We start from the raw sequence: 14,224 nt of genomic DNA, 5'->3' as shown, positions 1-14,224 counted from the left end.
GTTCTTATACCAACACACTATATTCATGACAATGCCATTTGGTCAAAATATGGTGTTACTTTTTGAATGCCTAAAAATAGCTGGATAACCAAAAATGTTAACTATTCATTTATTTTTCTATGTTATTTCAATTAAGCAGTTTGTTCATTTTTATATTTATTTTAAAGTGCCTGTAGTTGTTAGGAACATTAAAATAATATGACTTTCCCTAAACATAAACAGATAATGAAATTGGAAAAGTTAGAGACTACACATGCATTTATTGAAAAAAGTCTTTAATAGTTATCTTTTATGTGAAACAAGAATTCATTAAGCTTATGAATATATTGTTATATTGACTCATAATTTAAGATAATGTTTATGGTATTTTTAAACTTTTAAGATGTCTAATTTAAAGCTAATTATTGTTAGAATTAAGGTGTTCAATAAATGAATGTAATTCTTAAAACTGTTAATATAAAAATGCTAATTGTAAATATTGATAATTATTAGAAGAATTTTAAAACTATGTTTACAAGTAACTGATTCATTACTTAAAACAATAACAATAAATCAGCAAAAATCCTATTTAAAAAATGGCCAAAAACAGCTTATAGTTATTAAATTGAATTTTTGCTGATTTAAGAAAGGTTATAATTATGAAAATAATTTTAAAACTATGACAAATTATTATAGTCTTTTCAACTGAATCTATCTCATTATCTATGCTTACCTCTCACAATAAGTCTCAATATTCCATGTAAACTCAAGCTTCTTCTTCTGTCAAAATAGCATTCATATATTCCTCTATCAGAATAGTTTACATTTTTTATTTGTATTTGAAGTTGATTTTTCCATTCAGGTATTTCCTGTTCATTGTGCATCCAAAGTATATCTAAACTATGATTGGCATATTTTATCATATTTAATTCTACATCATCTCCTTTGTTTACACTTATGTAGGGTTCTTCTGCATCAATTTCAACTATAAAATGAAATGAAAATGAAAACTCATAAATAAAAATAGTTACCAAATACAAATATATATTCTATTTTATTCAACAGCAATTGTTTTTTAAATATTTTTAATGTGTAATTTTTCTCTTTTGATTAAACCAAATAATTGCTGGATTATATCAGGCTATATTAATGCTACTATTAATAATTAAATGTAATTTGGTCTAGAGGTATGCATTAGGCACCATCTCTTGATAAATTTAATTATAATTAAATTAATATTTTAATAATATAACCCAATATAATCTGGAAATCATTTAGCTTTAATCTAAAAATTTGGTTTTTAGATGTTTATATTGTTATATTTTTTATTTTAATGATAATTTTATAGGAAGCTGTTTAAAAAATGAAAACTTGTATTGTTTTTAAAGTCAAATAACAAAAACAGCCATACCACACTTAAAACCAAGACAACATTCAAAAACTAGCAAGACTTGACCTAACTGATTAAGCACATTGTTATAAAAATATGTCTACCAGCAATATTCCTTCATAAATAGATCATGAACCTGTAGGATTAAGGAACATCAGTATGATGTCACCAATAATAAACTGGCTAAGGCATTGGCCCAATAGTCAAGCAAGTCTGGGTGTCTGTTAATTGGGATGAAGCAAGGCTGTTAAGATGGTTGGTGTTTCTTTTCTGATTGGACCAATACAGAATTGACAAATCATATGACATCTGTCTTATTTGTTCACAGCAAGTTCAGATTTATTCTGTATAATTCATCCTCTAGGCAAATAAAAAAGTTTAAAATTGAATCCTTGCATCTTCTAACAAGTCACATGACCTTCCTTAAAGAAATTAGCCTTAGGTAGCTGATGTGCATATGTACAATAACAGATAACAGGTAACAGATAACAGGTAACAGATGTGCATATGTATGATATCCAATTCCCAAAGGAAGTAGAAATTGTAGATGAAAATGGGAAAAATACCTTTAGAATTGCATTTCAATAAAAAGTCAATTTTAGTGGAAATCCAGCAGAGAAAAATGACTATCTTCCTACATTTCTTGGCTAGTATAACCATGTTATTAAACAATGCCTCTTAATAACTGGATAAGATATTGCATATGACTAAGCCTGCATCATTCATCCTACTTGTAACTTCTCACTTAAAACATTTCAAAAGGATAAAGATTTATAAAGCTTTCTTTAAAGATCCAGCCATCAATTACAGAAAGGCAGATACTTTCTCTAATGCCTGGAGATCCTTATATGAAAATCTTTTTTGTTCTTATTTACAAACAATTGTCCAACGAGATCATGCCAGTTATTATGTACATATTCTATCCAATAAAATTTGGATACGTTCATTTTAAAAAGTATTCAATTAAAAGGAAAAAAACTGGAAAAATGTAAATACAGTAGAGCATCGATTATCCGACCCCTGATCAACCATCACATCGGTTAACCGACCGCATTCTAGTTGGCAAATTCAAATGTCTGCTAGTGTGGCACTACAATATTTAGCTATGTCTTGGCTACTTTATTATTATTTTGTTAAATTTTTGGGTGTTTTAGCTGGCAACACTGGCTCGACCATGAAAGGGAAGCCAATATTTAAACGAGGCTTAATTTTATTTAACGACGCTATCTAATTGCCGTTTTTAAAACATGTGCGAGATTTAGTGGCAAAAAAACGAGTGTCAGCTGTGAAGCAAAAGAAAATTTTGGACTTCTTTTTCTAATGTATAGGCCTACTTTATGTAAAATATGTAACCCGAATATATATTTTTTTGTTTTATATTTTCCAATATACAGTAAAGTACTGTATTTATTTTGTGCAAAATAAAGAAATAATTTTTAACGATACAATAGCGACGATTACTATTTAAAAAAAATTTTGTTAGGCTTAACATTGATGAAAATTCAACGTAAAGTAGGTTAATAGCGATATACTAATTACTGAATATACTAATTACATGGGATATACTAATATACTATACAAATAATGTATTTTTTCATACTTTTCGGTTATCCGTTTTTTCACTTATCCGACCAACCCCGGTCTCCAATTGAGTCGGATAATCAATGCTCTACTGTATTAATCACATTGGTAACTTTTGCTTTATTCCAGTATTACTTTAAAAATGACAAATGTTTTTGAACAGCTTGACTGTCCTGCTTCAGGTCAGTTACACATGTGTTCCAATTAGAATGCTCATACTATAGTATTCTACATTTAAACTGAATTCAAATATAAAATGCTATAGTATGAATATTTTAATTGGAACATGTGTATAAATGATCTGAAGCAGGACAGTCAAGCTGTTCAAAAACGTTTGTCATTTTTAAAATCATACTGGAATAGAGCAAAGGTAATTAATATTCAAGTTCTATTTTCCACATTTATTTTTCAGCCTGAAGATGACAATTTAAAACTGTTGAAAACATTCATTTATATAATAAAACTTTAGTTTTTACTGTAATAAAAATTGAGACATTTTTTGTGATTTTATTTTTCTTCGGAGTGCTGTGATTGCATAGTTCTTATACAAGCTGCAAATGGAATTAACATTTTATAGCTCTTTCAGGGCTATCTATGTATATCCATCTGGGATCATCATAAGACATCCTAAGTGAGCCAGTGATCATCCACTTGCCAAGTAGACACAGACAAAAAAAAAATGTGTTAGTGCAATCTTTGTAATTTCTATGTTTTATTATTAAAATTTTTAGTTATTTTATACTATTAAGATATATTATGTGTATATGTTTTGATTTATAACTATGTCAATTCCATAAAGATCTAACAGTTAGATATAAAAAGTTTAATTTATCTGCAATGTACTAGATTGTTATTTAATGTAAATTATAAATAATGTATTTATAAAAAATAAATAATTAATAATTACCTTTACTGAGTGGTGGTAATTTTAAAGTTGATACAATAGTGTCAACACCTCCATTAGTAATTTGACATTGAAATGCACCAAAATTACTCGCTTGTTCTTCAGCTGGCATGTACAGAACTCTTGCAAGCAATGGTGGTCCTTGTATAAACTCTTGTTTGTATTTTGGAAGTGTTATCCCCTATTTGTAAGGTACAAGATATAAATAGGTTTCAGTTTAAAGTATATAAGGTGCAAATACAATACATTCATAGTTTAAAAATAATTTATAAATAAAAACTTGCATACTAACCTGTCCAGTATCCAATTCTCTACTAAAAGTGACTTTTCCTGGATTACCTTTACTACTAATACAATGAATGATTGATGAAGTCTTAGAATCTGATAACCTTCCATATAAACTTCTTAAAATAAAATTAGTATCAAACTGACCTTTAAAGAATAAAAATTTTTATAAATGAGTAAAAAATCAAATTTTTTTTATTATTATAATGATGATGATAATGTAAAAATGACTAAATATGGACTATTATATAGAAATTAGTTAATATGAAATCTGATATTTTTCATCATATTGCATTTTTGTGTAGCACAAATTCATCTTTTCTCTTTTTTATTTTTTGGTATTTCAAGTGTTTAACTGTACACAATTGAAACAAAATGTAAGTTTATATAAATGCAGAAAACTTACTGGTATTCCAATTACGACTATCAAATGATAAACCTGAGTTTGTTTCATAACTAAGTCTGTTTTAATCAGGAGACAGAACTGCATTTATATGATATAAAGCCTGCTGCATTGATTTAGTTCCTAAACTGTTGTATATATGTAAGTTAATAGTTAAAAGTCACTAATATAAAAATAGATATGAAAAAACAGGTAATTTTGTGTGATTGTCACAGTTCCTACACTGATTTAGGCAGATATTAATTGAGTTGCAAGTACTTATAGTTTGTTACTGTGGCTGTATGCCATATCTTTACAAAGGGATGAACAAAGCCCATGAGGTGAGAGGACAAAAGAAAGGACATTCTTGGCCCAGACTTGGAACTGAACAGTCGTAGTGTGTGTTGCTACAGGTCACATTAGCAACGACTGGAGAATTGAGGAAAGTTTGGTGAAAGGGTCATCAGAGAAACTAAGTGCAAGATAAAAACTTTAATGAAGGCGACAGCGAAAGATCTAAAAGAAAAAAAAAAGGACTGGTTCCACGTGGTATCCCATTCAACAGTGTGGAGTGAAACAAGTAAAAAACCCAGGTATTCCTATCTTTACTATAACCTACTTCTTATATCTTCCATTTTCTAATAATTTTCTCTCTTTAGTTTTAAGTTAGTACCTAAGGTTAGTTTTATTTTCAGTTTATCAATTATTGTCGCGATCGACATCTGTGGTTAGTGTCTGCTGAATTATTGTTCAAGTCTTCATTGTATGTTATTGTACATTGTGAGGTTGGAATCCAAAATTAAAAACCTGTATTAACATGCAAAATAAATTACTTGTATAGTTATACTATTGTATTTTCATTGTAACATATTTCCTTTGTTGGAGTATACTAATTTCGCGTGCATTCAACATTACACTAATACTTTCAACTTAATACATGTGCATGCCATTTGCTACCTGACACAGTAATTAAGAAAAAACAAATATTCACTTAAACTATATCTTTTTTGTATGTTTGTTTGTTTAGTTATGGTAATGCAACACTTGGGCAATCTGCCTAGGGGAGTGCCTTCCGGGAGGTCTTTTTAAGGGAAACTGGCCCCTATTTAGGCATTACAGATGTGGAGAAAACCTGGAAAACTCCACATGGCCAGCCCATCCGAGTGAGGCGCGAACCCACGACCAAACTCCCAGTGTTCAGGGAACAAAGACCGTTTGGCCACTGGTGGACCCTTTTTTGTATGAATTATATTTAGTTTATTATTTTATAAATTATTACTATATTTTATTATTTATTTTCTGCTAGAAATGCATACAGATAGTGCTATGTCTGAAGGCAGAAATTAATGATATATAGAAATTAAATCAATATTTTGAGGTGGTATGTATGATATTATTTAAGTTAGAAATATGTTAATATAACTGCCAAGTTTCAGAGCAATTGGTCAAACAGCCTAGGAGTGCATAGCAAACAAGCAAACAAACAAACAAACATCCTCATATATATATATATATATATATATATATAAACTTTGAAACTTTTTTGGTCCCTACAGATTCTCAACATGTACAGTACATCTCAGGTGACACAATACAGGTCTATGCAGTAATGTAGTTCCTGCCAAATGCAGCTCAGCATGCCCACTTAGATGGTCTCCATGACATTGACAATGCATGTCTTCAATCCCAAGTTCATGATTTATAGTGAGTTTTTTCATGATGTGCTGGAAAGTCTGTCACACACACTCCACATTTTCTTCTGCTGATTTGGATGGCCATCCAGTCAATTTCTTCTTACATAAGCAGCCAGATCTCAAAACTGTGTGTAACATGCATGAATTGGCTTGCCTGTTGGTGGCTGCATTGCTTAAATGATGAGAAAACAATGCTAAATAGTGATAACAGACTTGCTAGCATGGGACTCGAATACATAAAATGCCTTCTCCACTACAGTTGCTGCCATTTTTACTCTACTCTACCTTGTGAAATTCTATGCAACTATGTCTGGTGGGAGATATGAAAAAACTTTCAGAGTTTCTTTGTGTTGATGTGCAGTTTTGCTCCATTAACTATTGAGTACTGATTTTTCATAATTGGAGAGACCTTTCGACTTACCCTGCATTTTTAAGTCATTAATAAATGAATTAATATGGATAAAATTATTATTAGTATCTCTAAATGATATGTTTTTCAATATTGTGTTCATAATTTTTAAATTTTCTAAAATCTAGAAACTTGAAATTTTAAGGAATTTACAATTTTTAAAAAAGTAATTGTTTTATTGATTGGGCTCTGAAGATAGACCTTTATACTAAAAATATTAAGGTGCACTTATTTCATTTTAGACTCTTCATACAAAGGACTCATTTTTCAATTTCATAATTACAATAAATTACATAAATTAGAAAAACTGAGAATCTAAAACATAAAACTTAAGTCTAATGAAATAAATCTTACATAATTGAATTTCTGTTGTTGAGAATTCCAGTTCAGATAATAAAAAAAATATGTGATCACAATATATTAGTAATTCAATCTGTTGCCAATTAATTATCATTCTGATGTTCATAAATTTGAACCACAAATCTCAGCTGTTTTGAACTTAGTCAAATAGTTTAGTTTAATTTCAATCTGAATGGCTAGAATGTAAATACTGTGTATGATGATAATAAAATTGTAAGATTATTCAGCTAAGTTACATTTGTTATTGAAAATTGTATTTGATTTTTTCTCTCTATAAGTTAGAAGAAATGTAAAATAGAACAAAATTTACAATTTAAAATTCAACTGTTTTATTGTTTGTTATTTTAATTGTATAATATTTCAACTAATTTATAATTGTCTTAAGCTGACATATAGAACTAAAGATAAGAAATTTTGTTGTTAAAATTTTCTGATTTCTTTCTGAACTTTAGCACAGAAAGAAAGTTTTTTCTGTACTAAAGTTTGAAATAGCTATACCTCTAGTTGCTATAAAAATATGTTTTGTTTTTATTTTATAAAATTTATACAAACCAAAAGAAAACATTGTAACTTTTCTTAATTTTTTAAATTTGGAAAAATAAAATAACCAGTAAAATCTATATCAGGGGTGGCGAACCTATGGCATGTGCACTGAAAGTGGTACATCAGAGAAATTATATGGCCCATAATGTACTATATGATTTTGGTTTATCTTTTTTTCAGTCATCCTTTTGGTTTACCATCTAAACATCCTTTTTTTTCAATCATCTTTACATTTATTTTAATTAAAATGTATTTGATTCATTTCTTTAAATATAGTTATTCAAAATCTAAAACTTCAGCAAATATAAATATTTTTAAAGATAATTATGCTCAGTATATGGCATGCAGACTCACAGGTTCACCATCCCTGGTCTATACAATTAAAAAACATTTGTAAAGTGCCTTAATGAAATAAATATCATCTCAAACTTTTAAGTACATTCAACTTTATGCTCATCTTCAGGCAAGTTGATTTGAACATTAACAAGTAAGACTATAACAATAATCATCATTGTGACCAATTTACAAAATATGTTATAATAAAATAACATATACAAATTAATTTGAGAATTAATATAAAATAAATTACTATTCAAAGGTTGTTAAGTTTGTGAAAAAGCCATTTCCATGCTGGAAACATTGTTTCAGTCTTTAATACTGATTACATTATGTTCATAATCCAAAGGATTCTCTTTTACACCTCACTTTTCTAAGATCTCTGCTTTGTTCCAAAGATATCAATCTTACTATTAGACACTTTGAGATATGGCTATTCTGGCTCTTCCTCTAGCAAAAACCTAATCCTTCAACACTCTTATACTTAACTAACCATACTAACATAAATAAATAAACTGCTAAACTTGAGATTACCAAAAGCATTTAATTAGAAATGTTTACAATCTTCGTTCAGGTCATCTTCAGCTAAACAAATATAATAATAATAAAAGTTTTTGCATTTAAGACTATAAGTTTGAATAAAAATAAGATAAAAAATTAACTGAATTTAGACCTTTATACAATTGAAAGAGGGAAAAATACCACTTATAAATAGATAATTAAACTTATTCTCTTTCTAAAGTGTAAGAATTGCATTCATTTATTACTGAAAGCATATCTCCTAACATATTTCCTGAAAGCATAATCCACCTTCAGGAAATGGTTCTCTTTTCCTGAAGGTGGATCAAAATTGAATTTGAAATTTAGTATTTCCAAATCACAGATCAAATATTTAATTTAAATAATTAAAAAAATAACAAAAAATGCTTAAGACATTTATTTTTTTAATCTATACTAGGTAGCCCAATAGTTCAATTAATGTTAACTCACTTTAAAAATCAGGAAAATTTATAAAATAAAAATTAATGAAATTACTAAAACACAAAGTAAATTTAAATTTGATTATCTTTTGTGCAAAAGAAACAATGCTAAAACAATTACTGTAGTTATGTCACAAAAGAAAAAAACAAAAAAGAGTTATAATTAACAATTCAAAAACTGCAAGCAAAATTAAATAAATAATAACACACAAATAAAAATTATTAAAAATAATTATAAAAATTGAAACTAAATCTATATCTGTATTCTGTATATAACCAAAGATTATTATTCAAAAATCAAACTTAAAGAATAGTTGCTACCGAAGTAAATAAATAAAAAGCTCTCTTTTCAATTCCAAGTCTGAGCTAAAAGTGATTCTTATGTAAAGACCTTCCTTCCCTTTTGTTAACCCTTTCCATGAATTCATGCAGAGTTCACAGAGAAAGTTAACGGGTGGTCCTTTCAAAGAACGTCTTGTAGACCCCACCTGCGACCTGTGACCTACTTAAACACTGCTTTTTTGTAAAGTGTTGGTTTCAGTTTTGGTAGGGATGGAACAATTTTGCTTTTTATAAATATATATATATATATATATTGGAAAAATATCAATAACTTCTATATAGGTAAAAAAATAATAATAGAGTGATTATAATGGCAACTTTTTTGTACATGCAGGCAGTAGCTTTGATAGCAATGATAGATTGCAATCTTGCTTTTTAAAAGAAACATTGCAATCTTTCATTGTACCAAAAAAAATACAAAATTAGACTCTGATATATAGCATTAAAAGTTTTGTTAGAAACAAAAATTATACAGTAATTTATATTATTATTATAAAGAAAAAACTAAGAACACAATAGAGTAATACAAGCAAAAGTAACATTAATGAGATCTTTGACATTGCTCAGAGTTTGCAATATTTCAAGTTCCAATTTATATAACAAAAGAGATAATCTTAAACATTGATCAAGGTCTTCATCATTCAAAGAATTTCTTATTCTTTATTTTTAAAATGTTCATATTGGAAAATGTGGATTCAGCCAAATATTAATTAATATGTACTGTAGAGCTAATACAAGACTTCATTTTTGTATCACAGTTGTCAGTAATAGGTATTGCTCCTTTGTGTATTTCCAAATACAATCTTTGGATTTCAAATATAAATCATTTTAAACTTTATTTCTATCTCTAGTTCTGTGTAATTTGCACTAAGTATTGTTGGGATTTCAGATGAAATTTTTTGTGTTGATTTTTTCTTGACACACATTACACTGTAGGCACTAAGAGGGCCTTTTTCCATGTCCGTGATGGGTCCATAATGGGGCAACTGGGTGATAAAGGCTTTGGAGTTTATTGCTCCAAAGCCTTCTCTAGATCTTAAACAATATGGCAGCTCTTTTTGGGTGTTGTACGGCTGTCAGAAATAGTTACACTCCCTATTAGGCTCTTCTTTCTGTGGATCTGCTGCTATGTTTTGAATACTCTAGAGGTTAAGTTTTTGTTTTCATTTTGTATAATTAACTGATCTGTCATGGCATGATGTTTCTATATGACAAATTTAATCCCAATTCATCAAGTACTTTTCCAGATATCCTTCCTACAATCTGTTTGTTACCTTAACTTTGTCTACGTTTGTGTCAAAAATTCTTTCTATGATCTAAATGAAAACATTAGAACAACATATACAAACAATCTGATAATTAATTTAAATATTCAAACAAACAGCGAGATTCTAATTGGACTACATTAAGATTAATTAATTAACCTTAATGTAGCCTATGAAGAATCTGGCTGTTTATTTGAATATTTGAAAGCATTAGAAAAACTTATTAAAATTCCAGATAATATTATAATTTAGAAAATAAAATTCAAATGAACAACTGTCTTTCATTTCAGTGTAGAAAAATGGAACTATTAGAACATAGAATTTCTAGCTACTATTTTCTTACATTAAATTATTCATTAATTCCATCTTTCTGAATGTTTTTGGTTTTAATATATATTAATTTTTATTTTAAAATTATTTTAAGCATCAGTTCTTTTAATTTTTATAATCACTGAATAAATATAAATTGAAAAAATAATTATTTATTTATTTTTTCCATATGTAAACTGTAGATAAAAATTATGCTGTAAGATTAACAATTTACAACAGTCATTTGAATTAAGTAATATGTTATATGCTATCAAAAACAGTATATTAGATTCACTGCAACATTAACAGGAAGCCACAATATTTGTAACAATATAGTTCAATATGCTGCTTTTGCAATTAGTCAAACTTCCTGTTTGTGAAATGGAAGCAAAAAATTACTTCTGAAGGATTTAATGATAATTTAATTATGCATTCTGGTATTCAATATTTAAAAAAAAAAAATTCAGTTCTTTTTCTTTTTAGTACAATTTTCTAAATTGTTTTTTCAGTGTAAATCTGACTGCATTTGTGTTATAACATTTACCTCCGCCAAAAAATTGATTTATTTTATAAAAATTGAATCATTTTATCATGAAGATTATTCAAGTAGAGTAAAATTAATTTATTGTACAATATGGATACTATTGTTAGTTGTCTAATTAATAGAAATTAGCATTCAAAACATATAAGTTAAAATAGTTATAAAATCTTGATTATTAAATCAGTGTTTTGGCTAGTTATTATTCTCAAGTAAATACACATTTTTATGCTCTCTCTTCATGCTATAAGATTCAATATATGGTTGATAATAAAAACTGATAATGATTGCATAGCATCAGTCTCAACTAGTGTTTTAAATATTGTTTTGTTTATTGTTTTAATCATTTTTTGTTTGCAGGACACTAAATTGATGGCTCATATTACTTCAGTTATAAGCTAGCTGTTGTTAAAGACAAAGCAGGCTACAACACTGATGAATACTATTAACCAATAATAACAACTATAATTAATAAATCTTTAACAGATATATATTTTAGTAGTATTGGAAGACTGCTATATCATCTTACTGACACAAAAGACCCATATTCAAATTCAAATTCAATCTAAATTTTCATGCCTTTTGTGTATTTTAGATTAATGTATTATGTCTCATCTTTCATCCATGCAACCTGATCCTAATTCAAAATAGATAAGATTTATCCATTATGAACAAAATTGATAATGTTACATAGCTCATGATTTAAATAGCTAACAAAAATTATTACTTCTCACACTGAACCTGATTTCTGGTGTCGGAAAAAATTTGCACTTCACAAACATTTTTGGGCTTCTCTGGAATTCTGCTTCAGGTAAACAGGGCACTTTTGTTGACAAAACACAAAATTAAAATTTAAAATCCAAATGTTTATATCAAATGAATCATATCATTATCTGTTAAGAATGGAACAGATTTAAAATAAACAGAAGGCATTGGAGTTTCTGCCTAAACATGCGCAGATTCACACATGGTGTTTGTTCCATTTTTCGTAATGTTTAGGCAGATGCTCCAACACATCCATTTATTTTAAATCTGTTCGATTTTCAATGGATAGTGATATGATTTTCTTGATACAAACATTAAAATTTTTAATTTTAATTTTAATTTTGTGTTCTGTGAACAAAAGGGCAATGTTTACCTAAAGCAAGGCTCCAAAGGAACCCAAAAATATTCATGAAGTGCAAATTTTTTCCAACACTGGAAATTAGATTCAGTGTAAGAAGTGTTTAGCATCCGGTGTGAAGTGTTCTCTCTCATCTCAAAAATTTTTACATATTAAATTAGCAATTTATTTAAATATATTAATTGAGGTTTAAATTGAAATCATTGTTTATAAAAAATGAGTTTCACACACAAATCTTTTCATAAATATGTACATGTTTGGAATGAAGTTTGGAAAAATTATATATTAAAATAGATTAATTCTGTTAGAAAATCACAAAAAAAATATGCAAGAAAAAATTAAGTATTTCACATTAATCTAACCATGCTTAGAGAATTTTTTAAATTACGTTTCATTACCAATAAACAAAAATCAAATAAAATTAATAAAATATTTATAAATATTAAAGTATTTATCATCATTCAAATATTGAAATATAACAGTGATAAATGTAATATAAGGGTAAGCTTATTAACACTGGATAATGAATAAAATCGAAAATCTCAAACATATTAGCTATGCAAAATTAACAAATTTAAGTACTGATATTTTAAATTGCTTTGTCTACACCATATTGTTTAAAATTTTATACCTGAATACCATTCTTATTACCTATTATGAAATGAGTATAGTAAAAAGAGCATTTATATTACTAAATTATAGAAATGTCTTTCACCATTAATTTTTAACTAAAACACATATATACAAATATAAAATAATAAATTATATTTGCTAGTATTTTTGATGAAAGTACAGTTTCATCTTCAGGCAGAAAACAAAATGGAAAACATATTTTATATAGATGACTAGATACTTTGGAAAATATTCAAATATTAAATTCAATATCATTCTGCATTTTAATTATTAGTAAAAATAAGTTATCTGAGAAAAAACGAACTAAAAAATAGCAGAATAAATAGAACCTAAATAACAATTATATTTAGCATAAGATATCCAATAATAGACAAGATAATGAATATAAACAAGACCATTAAAAAACATTGATAAATTTTCTTGTTACAAATCATAAAAAGTTTTCGTGAAGAAATATAATAGATTTGATACATTTATAATATTAATTCTTAAAAAATAAATTTAATATTATGTAAAATCAAAGACTGAGTTAATTCATTGTTCTAATTTTTGATTCTGATATAAAAGTTGTAAAAATTAAGTAAAACAAATTAATTTTATAATAATTTTAATCCTATTTAGATAATTATTTATTCTAAAGAATTTTTATACATAAAATAGCAGAAATGAAAGATATTTCTTTTTCTTTTCAATGATCAGAATGTATTGCAAATTCTATAAGTTAATTACATTCCATTCTGTTCCAAATGAAAGAAGAGCATGACAATATTTATACATATATATACTCCTAACTGAATTTCTATACAGTAGATATAATTTGGAATTGTTTTAAAAATTAAATAATATATATAAATTCTTACCATTCACTAATAAAATACAACTTAAAATTGAAATGATACAAAACATCACAACATTTAAAACTTTGAATTCTTTGGTACTAGTCAGAGATGCTTATAAAGCATAGACTACTTAATAAGTACACAGGAAGAGGAAACTTACAATTTCCTGATTGTGATTTGCCATTTCGATTAACAGGAAGAAAGTATGATATCTCTACATTTCAGAAATAGTCTGTCCAACTTTAACCTTTATTTTATTTCCGAAAAATGATGTCATTACAACAATGAAGCTCTCATAAATTTATTAAAAACAAAAAAAAAAATGCAAGAAA

At 27.2% G+C, this 14,224-nt stretch overlaps 1 pseudogene; it reads right to left on the bottom strand.

The window, feature by feature from the left end:
* Positions 1–14,201, bottom strand: part of LOC136973779 (receptor-type tyrosine-protein phosphatase mu-like) — a 77,433-nt pseudogene extending 63,232 nt beyond the window's left edge.
* Between the last annotated feature and the right edge of the window lie 23 nt (positions 14,202–14,224).

This window comes from Centruroides vittatus, unplaced genomic scaffold, assembly GCF_030686945.1.
Source record: "Centruroides vittatus isolate TY-2023 unplaced genomic scaffold, ASM3068694v2 contig_329, whole genome shotgun sequence".
Lineage (NCBI taxonomy): Eukaryota > Metazoa > Arthropoda > Arachnida > Scorpiones > Buthidae > Centruroides > Centruroides vittatus.
This window is presented reverse-complemented; position numbering and strand designations above follow the sequence as displayed.